Here is a 19,552-nt window from a genome sequence, read left to right on the forward strand (position 1 = left end):
TAGGTCTTCTTGACCCCAATGCCTGTCCTCTATCCACTACAATGTACTGACTCTCTTTGCTTGTGCTTACTATTTGCACACATATCAAACCCCTCTTTCCCAGCAAAATGTTAGAGTCATGAAAGCATAGATTATTTTTCTTTTCTCTTGGTGTTTCCACTGCCTAGCACAGTCTCTGGCATATACTAAGTGTGTATACATTAAAAAAGAATTGACTTTATATTTGTGTAGCATGTTGCAGTTTATAAGATACCTCAGACCTATTAGCTGATTTCATCTGAGGTACAACCTTGTAAGGCAGACTAAGGCAGATACTATTATTCCCACTTTATGGTTCTGGACACTAAAGGCTCAGAAAGTTTACAGCTTGTCTAAGATCAAACAGCTAGTGATATAGCTACCGGTTTTTCCATTGTTCTTATTCCCCTTATAAAGCATTCCTCAGAGCTACTTGAAAAGAAAAGAGTTGAGTGTCTATTGGTCAGAATCGATGAGATCATTTTTTGAGCCAATGGGTGAAATAAGCATTTTGGAAAGACAACATTTTGTTGGAAGCCTTTGATTGTTTTTTTTTTTTTGTATTTTGAAGGGTAGGACAAACCAAAAGCTTTGTTGATTAGCTGGAAATGGTAATGGCAAACATGTAATCATCAATTCTCTGGTTCCTAGAGCTAAAATAAGAAATGATAAGGATTTCAGCCCTAAATGCATCATTGTTCCTTAAGTAGTCATGTCCTTGGGACACAGAGTAACTCTGATCACCAGAATGGGGGAGAATGGAATAAGAATTTGTATAGCAGCTATGATGTGCTACACAATTACATATATCTCATTTGATCTTTACAACTTCATGATCTAGGTGTTGGTATTATACTTATTTTGCAGATGATGAAATCAAGGCAGATGGAGATGAAGCAACTTGCCCAGGGTCACAAAGCAAGTCAGTGTTTTAGCATGAATTAAAACTTAGGGTTTCATGACTGGGGGCCCAGTGCTCTATTCACTGTGCCACCTACCTGCCTTGAAGATCCACCAAGGATCAGACACTAATTTACCTCTTCCCCTGACATATAATAGGTGATTAATCAATGATTATTTATTAATCAGTTGATTCTCCATAATAGCCTGAGAGAGAAGTTTCTCCATTACAGGCTCTTAACCAAAGAAGAGGTAAAAAATTTCAGTACCCTTGAATACCTGACTCTTGCTTTGGACTCCACCCTGATCTATGACTAACTCCAGCCTCTAGTGATGTAGCACTCAGTTTCCACTGAGGATTAAATAAGATAATGTATTTAAAGGGCTTTGTAAACTTTAAGGCACTATATAAATGCTAGTTATTATTATCCCCTATCTTCCCTTATTATGGTCAGAAGCTCCCCCTGAGTCTCTCTGAGCCTGGCAGTGAATATTCTTACCCTTTTCCCTTTGTCTTTTGACCTCCCACCAAGCCCCTAGGAACTATTATCCAGTCGTTCAAATGGCCCTCAACTTCGAGTAAGTCTCCAGAAAACCTCTAGAAATACTGTTGAGAATGGGACAAAAGCTGGTGATCCAACCATCAAGGGAAAGGTCCCATAGACATAGTTTATTAAGTCATTACCTTTGGAACACCCTTTGGAAGTGATCAGGAGAATGGCAGATATGATAAGTAGAGGAAAGAGAATTAGTCATCACACATTTTTTTATAACATTTTGAGTTTCAATTTTTTTTCTCCGCAACATAGGTTATGAATGTGCAATTGTGTAAACATATTTCCTCATTAGTCATGTTGTGAAAGAAGAAAGAGAACAAAAGGGAAAACCCACCAAAAAAGTGAATTATGCTTTAACCTGCATTCAGAAATTTTTAGTTCTTTCTTTGGATGTGGACAGCATTTTCGGTCAGGAGTCTTTTAGAATTGTCTTAGATTATTGTATTGCTAAGAAGAGCTAAGTGACTCATAATTGGTCATCACACAATGCTGCTGTTACTGTGTACAATGTTCTCCTGGTTCTTCTCACTTCACTTAGCAACAGTTTATGTAAGTCTTTCCAGGTTTTTCTGAAATCTGCCCTGCTCAACATTTCTTAAGCACAATATTTTTCCATTACATTCATATTACCAAAGCTTGTTCAGCCATTCCCCAATTGGTGGACATTCTCTCAATTTCTAATTCTTTACTACCACAAAAAGAATATAAACAATTTTTGTGTATATAGCTCCTTTTCTCTTTTTTATGACCTCTTTGGAATACAGACCTAGCAGTGGTATTACTGGATCAAAGGGCATGCAGTTTTATAGCCCTTTGGGCATAGTTACAAATTGCTCTCCAGAATGGTTGGATCAACTCAAAACTCCACCCACAATGCATTAGTGTACCAATTTTTCCACATTTTCTCCAACATTTATCATTTTCCTTTTCTGTCATATTGGCCAAGCTGACAGATGTGAGGGGGTACTTAGGCCAGATTTGAACTGAAGTCTTTCTGATTTCAGGCTCAGTACTCAGTATCTTATGCCACTTAGCTGGCCCATTGTAGAAATATAATGTGTAGACATCACAAAAATCCTACATGAGTGGATTTAAAAATTTGATTCAAAATAAAATAAAGAACAATATTTTTAAAAAATAGTTTCTTGGTCTTATGCTAAATTAAGCCAGTTTGATAGTTTTGAAATGGACATTTTTAGCTTTCTCTATTTGCCTAGATTGGCATGGTCTTAGATTCTTCACATGATTCATTGAGGAATGTTCCAGAATGCAAAGATCTATGGGACCTTTCCCTTGCAGGTTGGTTCACCAGAATTTCCAACAGTGTTTCTAGAGGTTTTCTGGAGATTTACTAGAAGTTTAGGGCCCTTTGAATGACTGGATAATAGTTCCTAGGGGCTTGATGGGAGGTCAAAAGACAAAGGGAAAAGGGTAAGAATATTCACTGCCAGTCTCAGAGTGACTCAAGGGGAGCTTCTGACCATAATAATGTATGTTTTTTCTTTGAGGAATTTGGGACATATGTACATTTTAGAAGCAAAATTACAACAAAGAGAGGAAAGATGAAACATGCAGCTAGGTATGAGTCAGGATCTTAAGTTGGAGAAAGTTTCATGTCACAGAAAAGTAAAATTTAAGGTAATATCTTGCATTAATCTTATCTTCCAAACGATTATTCAACAATGTCAGATAATTATTACAGAAGTGGGTGTTCACTGCCAAATTTTCCTATGTTCTTTGACATTGCCCTCTCCTGGTTCACTTCTCAGGCCTATTAAAATCCTGAGAGCTGCTCTCAGAGCCTGTATTGTAAGTTGACTCCTTGTTTTGATCATCCTTTCACAGAGAAAGTGTAAGAGCAACAAGAGACTGTTAAATAACAATGAGGTGCAACGAAATTAATTCTGTTCTGTAAGAGAAGGGTTGGGAGCAGATGCATTGAAAGTAAGAAGTTTGTTATTAAGTTTCTGAAATTATAAATGACCCAAGGGCCACTTTCATGTAGTCTAACTTTCTCTTCCTTTGCATACTGTAGGCTGATAAGAGGGAATTCTTCATTCATAACTTCAATGAACATCTATTAAGCACATAACAGAATTACAAAGGTAGAGCTCACATGGACCCAGAGACCATCGAGTCCAATCCTCTTATTTTTCAGATAACAAATATTGAGGTCCAATGAAATTAAGCAACTTGCCAAAGGTCACAAAGATAATTAGTATCCAGCATGGGATTTGTACCCAGCTTATTAGAATCAAAAGCCAGTCTGCTTTTCACTGTGGTATCTTCCTATGTGAAGCAGTAAGGTGCAGTGGAATGAGCACTAGATTTGGAGTTGGTGGGATCAAATTCTGGTACATATTTTGAGAATATATTGATAGGCCCTGGGATTTCAATACCTCCACTTGTTGCAAAGGCCAGTTAGTGATGAAGAAATTGCTGATAAGGTTTATTTGAAGTTCCTAAGTACCACCCAGCATTTAGGAGTGAGGATATTTAATACTACATTAAGATAGGAGAAGTTTCTGTGAGTAGTGGTCCATGCCTGTAATACCAGCTATAAAGGAGGCTGAGACCAGGAGATCTCTTGAACTTGGGTGCTATACCAATTGAGTGCCCGGCCCGAATTTGGCATCAATAGAGTGAACCCTCAGGACTGAGGTTTCACCAGGTTGCCTAAGGAGGGATGAAATGACAAATTAGAAATGGAGCGGGTCAAAGGGTGCTATGATGATCAGACTATAAGTAGTCCTGAATTTCCAGTCTGGATGAAATGAGTAAACCCAATTACCAAAAAAAAATTGGAAACATTACTATAGAGGTTTGCCATCAAGAAGTATATTTCTTGTGGGATGCATGGTACCTTCAAGGCTGGTTCAACTTCTCAGAGGAATTACAAATGAAGTCATAATATTGACAAATATGGCCCCATGTGTGAAAGAAATAGACCTCCCAAATACTCAGAACTGGTATAATTGATCCAGCAGATAAAGTCTAAGAGCAGGGAAAACATGCTACAGCAACAGAAAATGCTCCACAGACCCAAGATATCTTTTCAACTATTAACTACAGATGTCAAATAAGAGCCTAGTGTGGATATCTTAAATTCTGAATCAGGAGTCAGTTCTACTGAAGATGGCTTAATGGGTAGAGTCACTTATCCTGAAATGAAACAAATAAGCAAACAAAAGGTTTGGAAAGAGAAGGCAAAGCATTCCAAAACAGCAAAGTTGGAGTTCAGATAATAAGTTTGAGCTATCTTGATGGTCAAGAGCATATGTTGAATAAAATTGAGAGCATAATTAAAATGAATATATCAGAAATTAAATACCACTAGATTAGCATCATAAAATATCACTATTGCTATTTGATATATATATATATATATATATATATATATATATATATATATATATATATATATATATATATGGGAGAATGGAATAGAAAAAGCATTTATTTAGCACCTACTATTTTCCAGACTCTGTGCTAAGTACTTTTTACTAATATTTCATTTGATATTCACAACAACCACAAGGTAGGTACTATTATTATCCTCATTATACAGTTGAGGAAACTGAGGCAGACAGCAATTAAATGGCTTGCCCAGCATAACATGGCTTAGTAAGTATATAAGGTTGTATTTGAACACAGGTCTTCCTGCCTCCAAGTCCTGTGCTTTATCCCCTGTGATACCCTAGGTCTTTGTAATGCCAATCACGGCAGCACATCCAAGGACTGCTGTTGTGATCAATTTCAGGGGGTCCAATCACACAGTATAATAATGAAATCTCTATTTATTCAACAATAAACCAAAGCATTGTTCAGTAAAGCATAGTATAACATTCATGGCCTCATCCTTAAGCAAAGTAAATCATTTATTTCATATCCACACCTAGATTACAGAATATTAAACTCCATTGTATATATCATTGCATTCCCATATCACTTATCCACACAGCAGGGGTTCCCAGAATAGGATCTTACCTAGCACAACACATGTATATCATTTAGGATTCATAGTATATGTCATTGCATCCCTATATCACTTATTTAAACAGCAGGGGGTCCCAGGCTAGGGTCTTACCTAGCACAACATGTATATATCATTGCATCTGCAAATCAGGGGGTCCCAGGCTAAGGTCTTTCTTAGCACAACACATCCTTCAAGGGTAGAAGAAAGTATCACACCACACAGTAAGAACAATTTCCTTAATCATTACCAAGCGTCCAAGCAAAGTCCTCTTTCATCTTGACCTGAAGTTGACCTCCAAGTCCCATGGCTTCTCCTTTGTGGGCTGACCACTCTGGACTCTCACCTAGATTCACATGCAGGCAGATCTCCGCTCCTGTACCAGGCCCCAGCTCATGGAGACTGCTTTACTGCAAGCTCCTGCCTGCCTGCAGGCTCCATGGGTTCCTGCCCACAGCTTCCGTTTCTGGGAAAATGAAGCTTAACAGGGCAGCAACATACACCAATATTACCATCTGAATTCACCTCCAAAGTCCAGAAGCTCTGTTAACAGCTCAGTTCACTTTAACAGCTCTCAAAAAGGGCTTAAGTTAAGACTCCTTCCCATGGGCGGGTCTCTGCCCTACAACTCCACTTGCCTCCGCTTGCCTTCAAAGTTCGGAGACTCCTTCAGCAAGTCTCTGCCATCAAAGGTCTCCTCACTCTCAGAGATCTCCTCTGAGCTTTCAGAAAGCTTATTCTTCTTCTTGTCTTCTCTTCATTCTTCTCTTCTCAATGCTGGCAGCTCTCTCTATGTCTGCTTCTCTGACACTCTGGGTTCTCCTTATATACAGTTCTAGCTGGCATCTGATTGGCTAGAACTCAGGTCTCTGATTGGCTGAATTCATTCATATCTGATTGGCTAGAACTCAACACACATACAATCCAGCAAAATCCCACTTTGCTTGCCATTACAGTCTTAAATAATCTTAGCCATCCTCCACTTGCTTGCTATTCCTCTGTCTTTTCCACATGGACTTAAAGGACTTTATGTACTAGTGATTGTGAGGAATGGAGATGCAGAATTTCTTGTTGTGTTAAAAAGTAGATCAGATATAACAATTGTATTTTAGCCAGTCTGTAAGATTGCAAAAGATACTGGTTCTGCCAATGCAGAGATTAGTCCTCTGTGGATTGGGTTAGTAGATTACTCATATTTGGCCTATATGGATAGAGAGGAGGGGATGTTTTGCTTTTCTATGTATATCCTTAGTGCTTAGCACAGTGCTTTGCACACAGTAAGCTTTTAATAAATGCTTTTTTATTTATTAATTCATTTATATGAGCTTAATGTTCCTTAAGAAATTATGGGCATTGTTATGGAACTTGGCCACTGTTGCTCTAGCATATCTAATCCTGGAAAATATAAGTATTAATTGGCTCAAAATATTGGCAGCAACTCCAATTGTCTCAAATTATTAGCAGCATCCTACATAGAGCAAACTGAGACCCAAAATCTGAGTACCCTGATAGTCTGTGTTTTTTTCATGTAAACACCTAGAGAAAGATAGAGGCCAATGGTGATAGAACACATCAGGAACAGATTGCCCTACATAAACAAAAGATCCAGTAAAGTTTGCCTTTGGTGACTCTCTAGTATCTAAGGAGAGCGGAAGGGTTATTTAAAAAATCTCACTGCAAGGCACAGGCCAGGAATTCTGAGGGTGCTATGTACAAACTCAGGAGGTCCAAGTAGAAGTGTAGGACCTTTAGTACAGTGACCAAAGTTACATATGATGCTTTATGAGAAATGAAAGAAGTGGTTACCTGGGTAGCCAGACATAGATCATAAATATTCAGGTAATGTGTACTTTGTGTACATTGCAACAAGATTTATATTTTTGAACCTTATCATGATGTGCTTTTATGAATATATTACTGCTATGGTACATATTGTATGTTTCTATATATGATCTATGCACTTAGTAATTGAATGCAACTCTATGTGCTCTTAATTTTTTTGTTTTATCTTTTTTGACACAATGAAATCTGTGTCCTTAGTTTAATATAGTCCATCTTACCATGAACACTATATTATAAATTTTATTCACCACATGTACTGTCAGCTTTCTGTTGTTTCCTTGTGAATACCATTGATTAAGTGTCTCTTTGTACATTGTACTGCATACATGATATAATCTGTCAATTTATATTGCTTTCATCTATGTTCACAAATGTTCCCATGCATCCAGGAAATTTAAAGGGACTGCAATTTATTTTTCTGAGTAAAAAATGTAGGGAGTCTGAGGGTTTTATTGGCTAAAATACAGCTCAAACCACTTAGGCTTTGTTACTGACAGATGCATAATAAGGAGATGAGTTTGCACTAGGTAGGTAGAGAATATTCAGCTTGGCTCTGTAACCTAGCTTTTGTTCTGGCTCACTTTCATTTGATCATAAGCCAGAGGCTCTTGTGAATGTGTCACCTAAAGGGAGATATTTATCTGTATCAGAAGACTGTGATCTTTGCCCAGGCATATGGATTGAAAAGGATTGACCTAATCTTAGCCTACACACATTTTGCCCAGCCTCTGTGTATAGTGGCTACCACTAAAGAGTTTTTAGCCAATAACCCCATATTATAGTACGGTTTAGCTGGCCATTAAGAGATGAGAGAGCCAAAGGAGCAATGTGTCCAGAGAGGAATAGACACTTCATGATGGGAAAGCTTGATATGCTAGGAGAGATTTTATATCCAGTATTGAGGAAAAGTAAGAGAAATGCAAATCCTCCCCTATCTCAATACATGTTCCCTACAAATTGTCATTATGTTTAATTATACTATCTTCAAACCTCCAATGGCTATAGTTTTATCATGTAATTTCAGGATCAGATTCTTAGACCTAGAATGGATTTCACAGGTCATCAAGGTCAAATGTTCATTTTACAGTTTTGAAGACTGAGATCCAGAATATAAAGGAGACTTGTTCTAAGATGTAGGTGTCCTGACTTACAGTCAAATGCTCTTTCTGTCTACCAAGGATGCTTCTGGCAAATATTCAATATAAATACTGAGTGCCAACCTTATTCTGCAGTTCTGTAGGCAAAGTGAGCTGAAGATTTGAGCAATTATCTGGTGAAGTCAGTTACAGCAAAACTAAATGTTAGAGCTAGGCCTTAGATGTCATCTAGTCCAATCTTATTTTTCAGTGAATGTTTAATTTCTTTGCCCAAAGGCACACAGCTAATTTGTGGCAACTTTAAGAGTTAGGCTTCAGATCTTCTGATTTCAAGGTTTGGGGTTTTTTGTTTTGTTTTGTTTTTATACTCCCCCTCTCAATTCCCTTCTATTCCATACAATTCTCAGAATCTTAGATTTGGAAGTGACAATGGAAGCCTTTTATTCCAAACTGACTTTGAACAAGAGAATCCCTTATGAAATATAGATGGCAAGAGGCCAACTAGTCTTTTATTGAAGACCATTCCTTTATTGAAACCCACTCCTTCAGGAGACATCTGATTTTACCTTTGAATAACTCCAATTGCTAGGAAGTTATTTCTAAAGTCAAATCCAAATTTCCTCTTTACAATCTTTCCTGATTCCCTGTAGTTCTGCCCTAGGGAGACTTTCTTTGACTGCCCAAACAAATATTTTGAAGATAACTGTCCCATTCTGTTCTTTCAGTCCCCACCCTATAGGCTCTTAATGGTTTTATATTGCTTTGAGGATTAGATACAAATTCCTCTGTCTGGGATTTATAAACCTTAACAATTTGACTCCACCCTGTCTCTTTCTAAATTGTGTAGTTGAATGAAATTGTCCTCCTTGCTTTTTCTTTTCAGGCATAAAATTCCATCACCCATCTCCATGCTTTTGCCCAGGCTGCTCCTTATGCTTGGAAGCCATTTCGTCATCATTGCCTTTTATAATCCTTATCTTTAGCTTTTTTCGAAGCTTAGCTCAAACACCATCTAGAACATGAGACCTTTCCTTATCATATCAACTGATAGTTCTTTCCCTCAAAAAGTCTGTTCATGTTTTGTATGTACTTTTATATGTGTGCATGGTTTCTTCTGATAAACTCCATGAACACCAGGACTCTTTCATTTTGTCTTTGTATGCCCCTTGCCTAGCACAGCTTTTTACTCACAATGAGCACTTAAAAATGATTTTTGATTTATTTATTAACTGGACCACAATAACAACAGCTGACATGGCATGGTGGTCATTTACTACCTTTTTCATGGCATTTTAAGATTCGCGAAGTGTTTACATGCATTATCACATTTGATTTCACAATAGCCATATGGTGTAAATCATAAAGTCATTCTTAATCTCATTTAACAGATGAGAAAAATGAGTTCTCATAGAGGCAGTATTTGACTCTTCATCTCTCTTGACTCCTAAATGAGCACCCTTTCCATAATAACTTACTTACAGAGTACTAGAATTGGAATCAGGAGAAATGGGATTAAATCTCATCTCAGATTTTTATCTAGTTGTGTGATAAAATGCAAATAAGCATCCAGAACTTCAGAATCCTCATTGATGAAGTAAGAAAAATATTTTCACTACTACCATATAGGGCTGTGAGGGAAGTCTTTTTGAAACTTTAAAGAATACCATAAGTATGAAATATTATCATTATAAAAGACTGTGCCCTTGTAACAGCCCATTTTTTGAAAAATATTTTATGAACCATGCTTTATATTTGGGAATTTCAAATAAAAGATTAGAAGGAAAATCAGAATAATTTCCAAGAAATGAAAGTTGTGGGCGACCTAAAGGCCAAAAAAGAGATGCATAATGGATACAAATAAGCTGCAATGTATTTCCAATGATCACTTAAAATCAGTAAGTGGCATAAGGATTATGCCACTGAAGAAATGTATTATCAGAAAAGAACATGTGGTTTGATCAACCAACAACATGTACAGCCAAGCATTCCATGAGTACTTTTGAAATGTAAGGAAATCTAATGACAAAGAAAGAAATCTTAAAACAAATTCAAAAAATTGAAAAAAATAGGTAAATAATAAAATAGGTAAATAAGTAAATATAAAATATATGATAGCAAAACTAATCTGAAAATGGTTATGAGATAGATAATTTAAGAATCTCTAAACTCTCAGGAAACATCATAAAAAATAAAATCACGAAACTATATTTCAAGAATTGATCCCTTCTTATTTATTTATTTTTAATTTTCAACATTCATTTCCACAAGATTTTGAGTTCTAAATTTTCTCCCCATCTCGCCCCTACCTCCCACACCAAGAAGCCATGGATTCTGATTACCCTTTCCCCCAGTTTTCCCTCCCTACTATCATCCCCCCCCATCCCCTTCAACTTTACTTTCTTGTAGGGCAAGATAGATTCTTATACCCCATTGCCTGTATATCTTATTTTCCAGTTACATGTAAGAACATTTTTAACATTTGTTTTTAAAACTTTGAATTCCAGATTCTCTCCCTTTCTCCCTCCCCACTCACCCTCATTGAGAAGGCAAGCAATCCAATATAAGTTATACATATGTAGTCATGTAAAATATTTCTATAATAGTCATATTGTGAAAGAGTAACTATATTTCTCTCTATCATATTCCATTCCCCATTTATTCTATTTTCTCCTTTGACCCTGTCCCTTTTCAAAAGTGTTTTCTTCTGCCTACCTCCTCCTCCAATCTGCCCTCCTTTATATCATCTCCCCACTCTTATACCCTTCCCCTCACTTTCCTGTAGGGTAAAATTCCCAATTAAGTGTGTATGTTATTCCCTCCTTAAACCAAAACCTGTAAGAGCAAGGTTCACTCATTCTCTTTCACCTACCCACTCATCCCGTCCATTGTAACAGCTTTTTCTTGCCTCTTTTATGTGAGATAATTTAGCTCATTTTATCTCTCACTTTATCCTTCTCCCAATATATTCCTATCTCACCCCATAATTTTGTTTTTAGATATCATCCCTTCATATTCAACTCACCCTGTGCCCTCTGTCTATATGTATGTATATTCCCTTCAACTACCCTACTACTGAGAAAGATCTCATAAGTTACAAATATCATCTTTCCATGTAGGAATGTAAACAGTTCAACTTTAGTAAGTCCCTTATGATTTCTCCTTCCTGTTTACCTTTTCATGCTTCTCTTGATTCTTGTATTTGAAAGTCGAATTTTCTGTTCAGCTCTGGTCTTTTTATCAAGAATGCTTGAAAGTCCTCTATTTAATTGAATGCCCATTTTTTCAATTGAAGTATTGTACTCAGTTTTGCTGGGTAGGTGATTCTTGGTTTTAATTTCAGTTCCTTTGACCTCTAGAATATCATATTCCAAGCCCTTTGATCCCTTAATGTAGAAACTGCTAGATCTTGTGTTATCCTGATTGTATTTCCACAATACTTGAATTGTTTCTTTCTGGCTGAGTGTAATATTTTCTCCTTGACTTGGGAACTCTAGCATTTGTCTATAATATTCCTAGGAGTTTCCTTTTTGGGATCTTTTTCAAGAGGCAATCAGCAGATTCTTTCCATTTCTATTTTACCCTCTGGTTCTAGAATATCAGGGAAGTTTTCCTTGCTAATTTCTTGAAAGATGTGTCTAGGCTCTTTTTTTGATCATGGCTTTCAGGTAGTCCAATAATTTTAAAATTATCTCTCCTGGATCCATTTTCCAGGTCATTGGTTTTTCCAATGAGATATTTCACATTGCCTTCTATTTTTTCATTCTTCTCATTCTGTTTTATAATTTCTTGATTTCTCATAAAGTCATTTGCTCCATTCTAATTTTTAAGGAATTATTTTCTTCAGTGGTCTTTTGGACCTCCTTTTCCATTTGTCCAATTCTGCTTTTCAAGGCATTCTTCTCCTCATTGGCTTTTGGAGCTCTTTTGCCATTTGGGTTAGTCTATTTTTAAGATTTTATTCAATATTTTTGGGTGTCTCCTTTAGCAAGTTGTTGACTTGTTTTTAATGATTTTCTTGCATCCCTCTCATTTCTCTCCCCAATTTTTCCTCTATGTCATTTACCTGATTTTCAAACTCCTTTTTGAGCTCTTCCATGGCCTGAGGCCAATTCTTATTTTTCTTGGAGGCTTTGAAAGTAGGAGCTTTGACTTTGTTGTCTTCTTCTAGTTGTATGTTTTGGTCTTCTTTGTCACCAAAGTAAGATTGTATGGTCTGATTATTTTTTACACTTTTTGTTCATTTTCCTAGACAATTACTTGACATTTGAGCTCTTTGTCAATGTATGACTCTGCTTCCAGACTGAGGAGTACTCTGTCCCAATTTTCAGGTGTTTTGCACAGCTGTTGTCAGCGATACTTCTAGGCACCTGTAAATTTTCAGTTCTTCTAAGGTGGTATGGTTAAAGGAGAGGTGTTTACTCCTCTCCTAGCCTGTGCTCTGATCTGTGAGTGACCACAAGCACTCTTTCCTGCCTTGGAACTGTGAGAAGGATTCCCTCTCCACAGCGGCAACAAGCTCTGTCATGCCAGCACTCCTCCTTACCCCAGAACAGCCATTCAGGACTGTGACTCAGATCCAAGCAGGGTGAAGTAAGAGAATCCTGCCTCAGCACCAGCAAAGAGATCCCTGCAGTCCTCCTCTGATCAGCTACTTGATACTCCCACTATCTGTGGTCCTGGAGTTCCAGAAGTAGCCACTGCTGCTGCTACACTGCTGCTGTGGCCACCTCCACCATTGCCAACTCCACCACCCTGGGGCTCATGTTGGACCATGGTCTTCTCTCACCCGGGTCCAACAAGTCCCACTGATCTTCTACTGTGGCATTTGTGCATTTAGGAGTCTGGAAACCACCACAGCTGCTAGTAATTTAATCCCCTGAGGGCTGCTCTGGCCTGGTCTGTGCCAGTGCATCCCCTGCTGCACTGCTCTCTGCTCCCAGCCCAGTATGATAGACCCTTCTTGTCAGCCTTCCAGGTCTTCTTGTGTTGGAGATTTGTTTCACTTTGTCATTTTGTGGGTTCTGTAGCTCTAGAAGTTGCTTAGAGCCACTTTTAACAGGTATTTGGATGGGTTTGGGGGAGGACTCAAGGAAGTCCCTGCTTTTACTCTGCCATCTTGGCTCTGAATCAATCGCTCCTTGAAAGGGACTTCCAAAGGAAAAGTCCAAGGGATAGAAGAGGCAAAATCTAGAGATCTCAAATCCATAAGCACCCACAGATATGTAGTTCAAGAGTCAAGCAACCACCATCAGTAACAAACAAGCCTTGTCAGCTTCTACTAAAAATTTGACACCTTGGAATACAATATTCCAAAAAATAAATGATTCTTTCTTATAGCCAGGAATACTTTGCCTTGAATATCTGAGTATAATGCATCTAAGGGAAAATAGACCTTTAATGCAATAGAGGCATTAAAATAGAAATCCTAAAATTCCAGCAGATTTTTAAAATTGAAAGTTAAAAAAATGAACTAATAAATGAAGCTAGGAGCTGGCTTTATGAAAAAAAACCTATAAAATAGATAAACTCTTTGTTAATTTGATAAAAAAAGAAAGAAGAAAATCAAATTACCAATACAAAAAAAATGAAAAGAATGAATGCACTATCAATAAAGATGAAATTAACACAATTATGAGAAACAATTTTGTCCAATTATATTCCAGTAAAACTGATGATCTAAGTGAAATGGATGAATATTTACAAAAATACAAATTTTCCAGTCAACAGAAGAGGAAATAGAATGTTTGAATAGTCTATTACAGAAAAAATAAATTGAATAAGCCATAAATGAACTTCCTAATGAAAAAAATCTCCAGAACCAGATGGATTTACAAGTGAATTCTACTGAACATTTAAAGAAAAATTCATTCTAGTACTATATCAACTAGAGAAGGAACCTTCTTGAATTTCTTTAATGACACAAATATGTTTTTTATACCTAAACCAGGGAGAGCAAAAACAGAGAAAGAAAAGTATAGGCCAGTTTCCTAATGAATATTGATGTAAATTTTTTAAATAAAATAATAACAAGGAGATTGCAGCAATATGTAACAAAGGTCATATAATACGACTAAGTGGGATTTATTCCAGGAATGCAGGGCTGGATCAATACTAGGAAAACTGTAAGCATAATTAACAATATCAATAATAGAACAAAGAAGTCATATGCTTATATATAAGAACAATTTTTGACAAAGTACATCATCAACTCTTATTAAAACACTAGGAAGCATGGGACTAAGTGGAGCTTTTCTGAGTGGAGCTTATCGAAAACTAAGAGCAAGCATTATCTGTAATGGGGATAAGCTAGAAATCTTCCAAATAACACCAGGAACGAAGCACAGATGCCCATTGTCACCATTCTTTTTCAATATTGTGTTAGAAATGCTAGATATAGAAGTAAGAAAAGATAAAAAACAAATCAAAGAAAAAAGAATAGCAATGAGGAAAAATGACTATTACTCTTTGCAGATGATATTATGATATTCTATCAAGTAAAGAATCAACTAACAACTAGTTTAAAAAGTTAACAATTTTAGCAAATTTTTAGGCTATAAAATAAACCCACATAAATCATCACAATTTCTGTATACTATCAACAAAACCTAGAGAGAAGAGAGAAGATCTATTTAATATAACCTCAGACAGTATAAAATACTTGGGAGTCAACCTGCCAAGTTACACCTGGGAACTATATGAACACACTAAAATACTGTTTCTCATGAATAGAGACAGATGCAAAGAATCGGAGAAATATTAATTACTCATGGGTGAGCCAATTTAATCTGACAAAATGATAATTCTACCTAAATTAATTTACTTATTCAGTGCCATACCAATCAAAGTACCAAAGAATTATTTTATAGAAAAAATAATAACACAATTCACCTGGAAAAACAGAAGGTTAAAACTATCAAGGGAATCAATAAAAAAATGTGAAGAAAAGCTGCCTATCTGTCCCAGATTTTAAACTGTCTTACAAAGTGATAACTAACAAAGCAATCTATTATTGGAAAGTAAAGTTGTCAGTCAATTGAAAAGATTACATACACATTATATAGAAGTAAATGATTATAGTCCACCAGTTTTTCCAGCAGTTTTTGTCAAATAATGAATTTTTGCAACAACTAGGCATAGATCAACATCTCACACTATATAGCAAGAGGAGTACAAAATGAATACATGATTTATGCATAAAAGGTGATATCATAAGTAAATTAGGGAAGCATGAAAATGATTACTAGTCAGATTATAGATAGAGGAAGAGTTTATAACTGAGCAAGATATTCAGAGGTCCATGGGTCATGAACTAGATAATTTTGATTACATAAAATTAAAATTTTTTCACAAACAAAACCAATGAAGCCAAAATTAGAAGAGAAGCAGGAGAGCTGTAAAAAAAAAAGGAATAACAAAATTATGGTATGTTTCTCTGATAAAGGTCTCATTTACCACATATTTAGGAAACAGCCAAATTTATAAAAAAAAAGTTAGATCCTGTGAGTGGAGTTCTGAATCGGTCCAACCATTCTGGAGAATAATTTAGAACTGTGCCCAAAGGACCATAAGTTGTACATATCCTTCAGCCATTCCATATCACTACTAGGTCTGTTTCCAAAAGAGATTAAAGAAAGGGAAAATGCCTATATGTCCTGGGAAAGAATAGAAAACTGAGGGGATGTCTATTATTTGGGAATGACTGAATAATTTATAGTACATGATTGTGCTGGAATGCTGGTGTGCTATAAGAAATGATGAGGGGGATTGTTTCAGGAAAAAAAAAAACCTTGGAAGACATACAAATTGATTGAAAGTGAACTGAGTCAATCCTTGAGAATACTCTATACAGAAAAAAACAATGTTATAATGATGATGAACTGTGAGAGACTTACCTACTTTTATCAATAAAATGATCCCAGAAAATTCCAAAGGACTCATAATGAAAAATGCTATCCACCTCCAAAAAGGAACTGTTGAAATCTAAGTGCAGATTGAAGCATATTGTTTCATCACTTTATTTTTCTTGCTTTTTCTGGTAGCATGGTTAATATGGAAATTCACTTGGCAAGCCTTCACATCTATAACCGATATATTGCTTGCCTTCTCAATGGGAGGGTTAGAGTTGGGGGGGTGGAGGGAAAGAATATTTGGAACTTAAAATAAAAAAATTAAAAAGGGGGAAGGATTTCTCAAGCTTTTCTGATGAAAAGAACAGAGTTAAATAGAATCATTGAAATTCAACCACGAGGTAACAGAAACATTGATAGAAAAATTTATTTGAACAGTTGGAAAGGGTTGTATGATGATGAATTACCGATATAATGGAGGAAGAAGGAAATAAGCATCTTTTAAGAAGCTCAATGACTTCAAATAGTCCTTAAAGAATTAAGTGAGAAAAAGAATAATATAGATGTGGGTGGGTTCTGTTCTGAGCATTTGAAGAAGGGAAGGAAGAAGGTAGGTAAAAAGAATATACAGCTGAAGAAAAAAATCGGTGGGTAGAAAGGTAGGAGGAAAAGTACATGAACACGGAGGAAAGAGAGGGAGAACAGGCATTAGATGAAACTCTCTTATCTGAAATAGATAAAGGAAAGTTGAACACATAAGTATTTTAAATTTACTATAGAAAGGCATCAAACTAAGTGGAGAAACCAGGACTGTAGTGGGTGGGGAAGGACTGTGTATGTTACCATGGGGGGTAATGTCATTGAGGAGTTAACCACAAGCAAAATAAAGTTTCTGATCTTGAAGAAGGAATTAAAAGGAGAGAGGGAGAAAAAATACAAGAATCTAAGAAGCAATCTTAGATTACTTCTTACTTGGCTTATGACTGAGAAAAAGATGATGTTTGAATGCAATGGAATATTACTGTGCCATAGATCCTGAATAGTATGAACTGAGGCAGAGTGAATTAGTTGAATTAGGATAATAATTTATATTAGAGCAATAATTTTGTAAAGAAAAAAATATTTTGAAAGATTAAGAACTCTTATCAATACAATAAGGAACCATGTCAACAGAGGACTTATGATGAAATATATTACCTCCTGATAAGGTGTAGAAAGAGAGATATATTTTTGGACACGATCACTTTGGACATGTGGATTTTCTCTGACTATGATTATTTGTTAAATTATTTCTTTATTTACTTTTTTAATTAATTGGGGGAGTTTTGAAGGGGGAGAGACAAGTCAGAAATACTGATAAAAAGCATTTGAATATTTTATCACAAAAGAGAACAGGATTTCAAAAGGAAGCAGAGGCAATAAAGATATGATGAAAGCAATATATGAAATGTATTATATATAAAGAAAGAAAACAAAGCAATATGAAAAAAGTTTCAAAGTTTCATGCACAACCCCCCCTTTTTTAGTATATATGCGGAAATACAAATTTTCATGTTTATGTTTAAAATCAAAGAAACAAACAAAGAACTAAATTTAAAAAAAGAATTAGACCTCCAGGATGTTGGATTGACACCTTTTGGGATTTACAGAAGAAAATATGTAAGAATTGTGAAGGAAGGGAATACTTGTGTAGACTGTGCTATAACTGTTGGAAGAGACACCCTTATGGATACAATCACAGGCTCAGACTGAAGTATTAAAGAATCGATACACTTTAAAGGTTACTAAATGCTTTAGATACACTATGTCTTCTGCTGTAACAATGGATACTGTTAATATGATTATCTCCATTTTACAGATGAAATTACTGAGGCTTAGAGAAGTTGTTATATACTTGCATGTCATGGTCACCCAGTCAGCAAATGTCTGAGCAGAGATATAAATAGGTCTCTTCTGACTTCAAATCCAAATGGCCTTTTATGCTACCCATGCACTCACAGAGGTAAAGAAAATAGAGTGAGAAGGGATGTCCTAGAACATAGTTTGAGAGGAACTGTCACATAAGGGATAAGATCAGGAAGACAAAGTAGTGAAGCAGCCGGAAAATTTGCTCAACAGATAGAAGGAGGATCAAGAAAGAGCAGTAAATCAAGGAAGGAGAGAATGTCGAAGAGGAGTTGGTGGTTAACAGGGCCAATAGCTATAGAAACTAGAAAATAATGTAGGGTGTAGCCTATGAAAATAATATAGAATTAAGCCATCATTGGGAATTATTTATAAAGCAGTTCAGTAGCTCAGTGAGGTTGGAAGATTCCAAAATTATATGTCTAAAGTATATCTCTCAAGAAGGTTTGGTGGATTGCTATTGCTTCCAGGATCAAATAAAATTTCTCTGTTTGACATTTAAAGGCTTTCACAATCTGTCCCCATCTATCTTTTTAGGTTTATTAAACATCTTTCTTCCTTGCTAACACACACTATGCTTTTAGCTAAATTGCCCTGGTAGCTGTTCCCCATGTCCAGCATTTCATTTCCCTTCTGTCTTTGTGCAGACTATCCACCATACTTGGAATGCTCTCCCTATTCACCTTTGCTTCATGGAATTGCTCCCTTCATATCCCATCTCAAGTGCTACCCTCTTTAAGAAGAGATCTTTCCTGCTTCCTATTGGTGCTAGCTGCCCCCTCAACCACTTTGTAGTTATATATACATGTATAATACATGTATACTCATATACTCACAGGGACATACATTTGAATATATGCATATACATGTGAATATATGTGTGTATATATGTGTGTATGCATCTTTATCTGTCTAGGGACATGTGTGTGTGGGTGTGTGCACGCGCGTGTGTGTGTAAAAACAAATAGCATTTTTCCAGTAGAAGATAAGCTCTTTGAGGGAAAGATCTCTCTCATTTTTATATTTGTATCTTTCTCAGTATTTAAAGCCATGTGAATGAACTTTGAATCACTCAGGTCCTCATCACCTCTGCTCTGGACTAATGCAATAATCACTTAATTAATATTCTTCCCTTTAGCCTTTCCAATATAATCCATTATCGGCAAGCTGCTGAGAAGAATTTCCTAAATTCCATGTTGGACCATGTTCCTTTCCTGCTCAATAAACAATACTGGCCCCTTATTGCATCAAAGGTCAAATATAAACTCAGTTTGAGACTGAAATTTCTTTATGGCTTGGCTTCTTCCTAGTTTTCTCATCTTCTTACATAATGTTCTAAACTATACATTTTGTAATACAGCCATCTCATCCCACCCACCGTTCTGCACAAATGAAACTTCATTTTCCATCTCT

This window comes from Trichosurus vulpecula, chromosome 7 (genome assembly GCF_011100635.1).
Source record: "Trichosurus vulpecula isolate mTriVul1 chromosome 7, mTriVul1.pri, whole genome shotgun sequence".
NCBI classification, from domain to species: Eukaryota; Metazoa; Chordata; class Mammalia; order Diprotodontia; family Phalangeridae; genus Trichosurus; species Trichosurus vulpecula.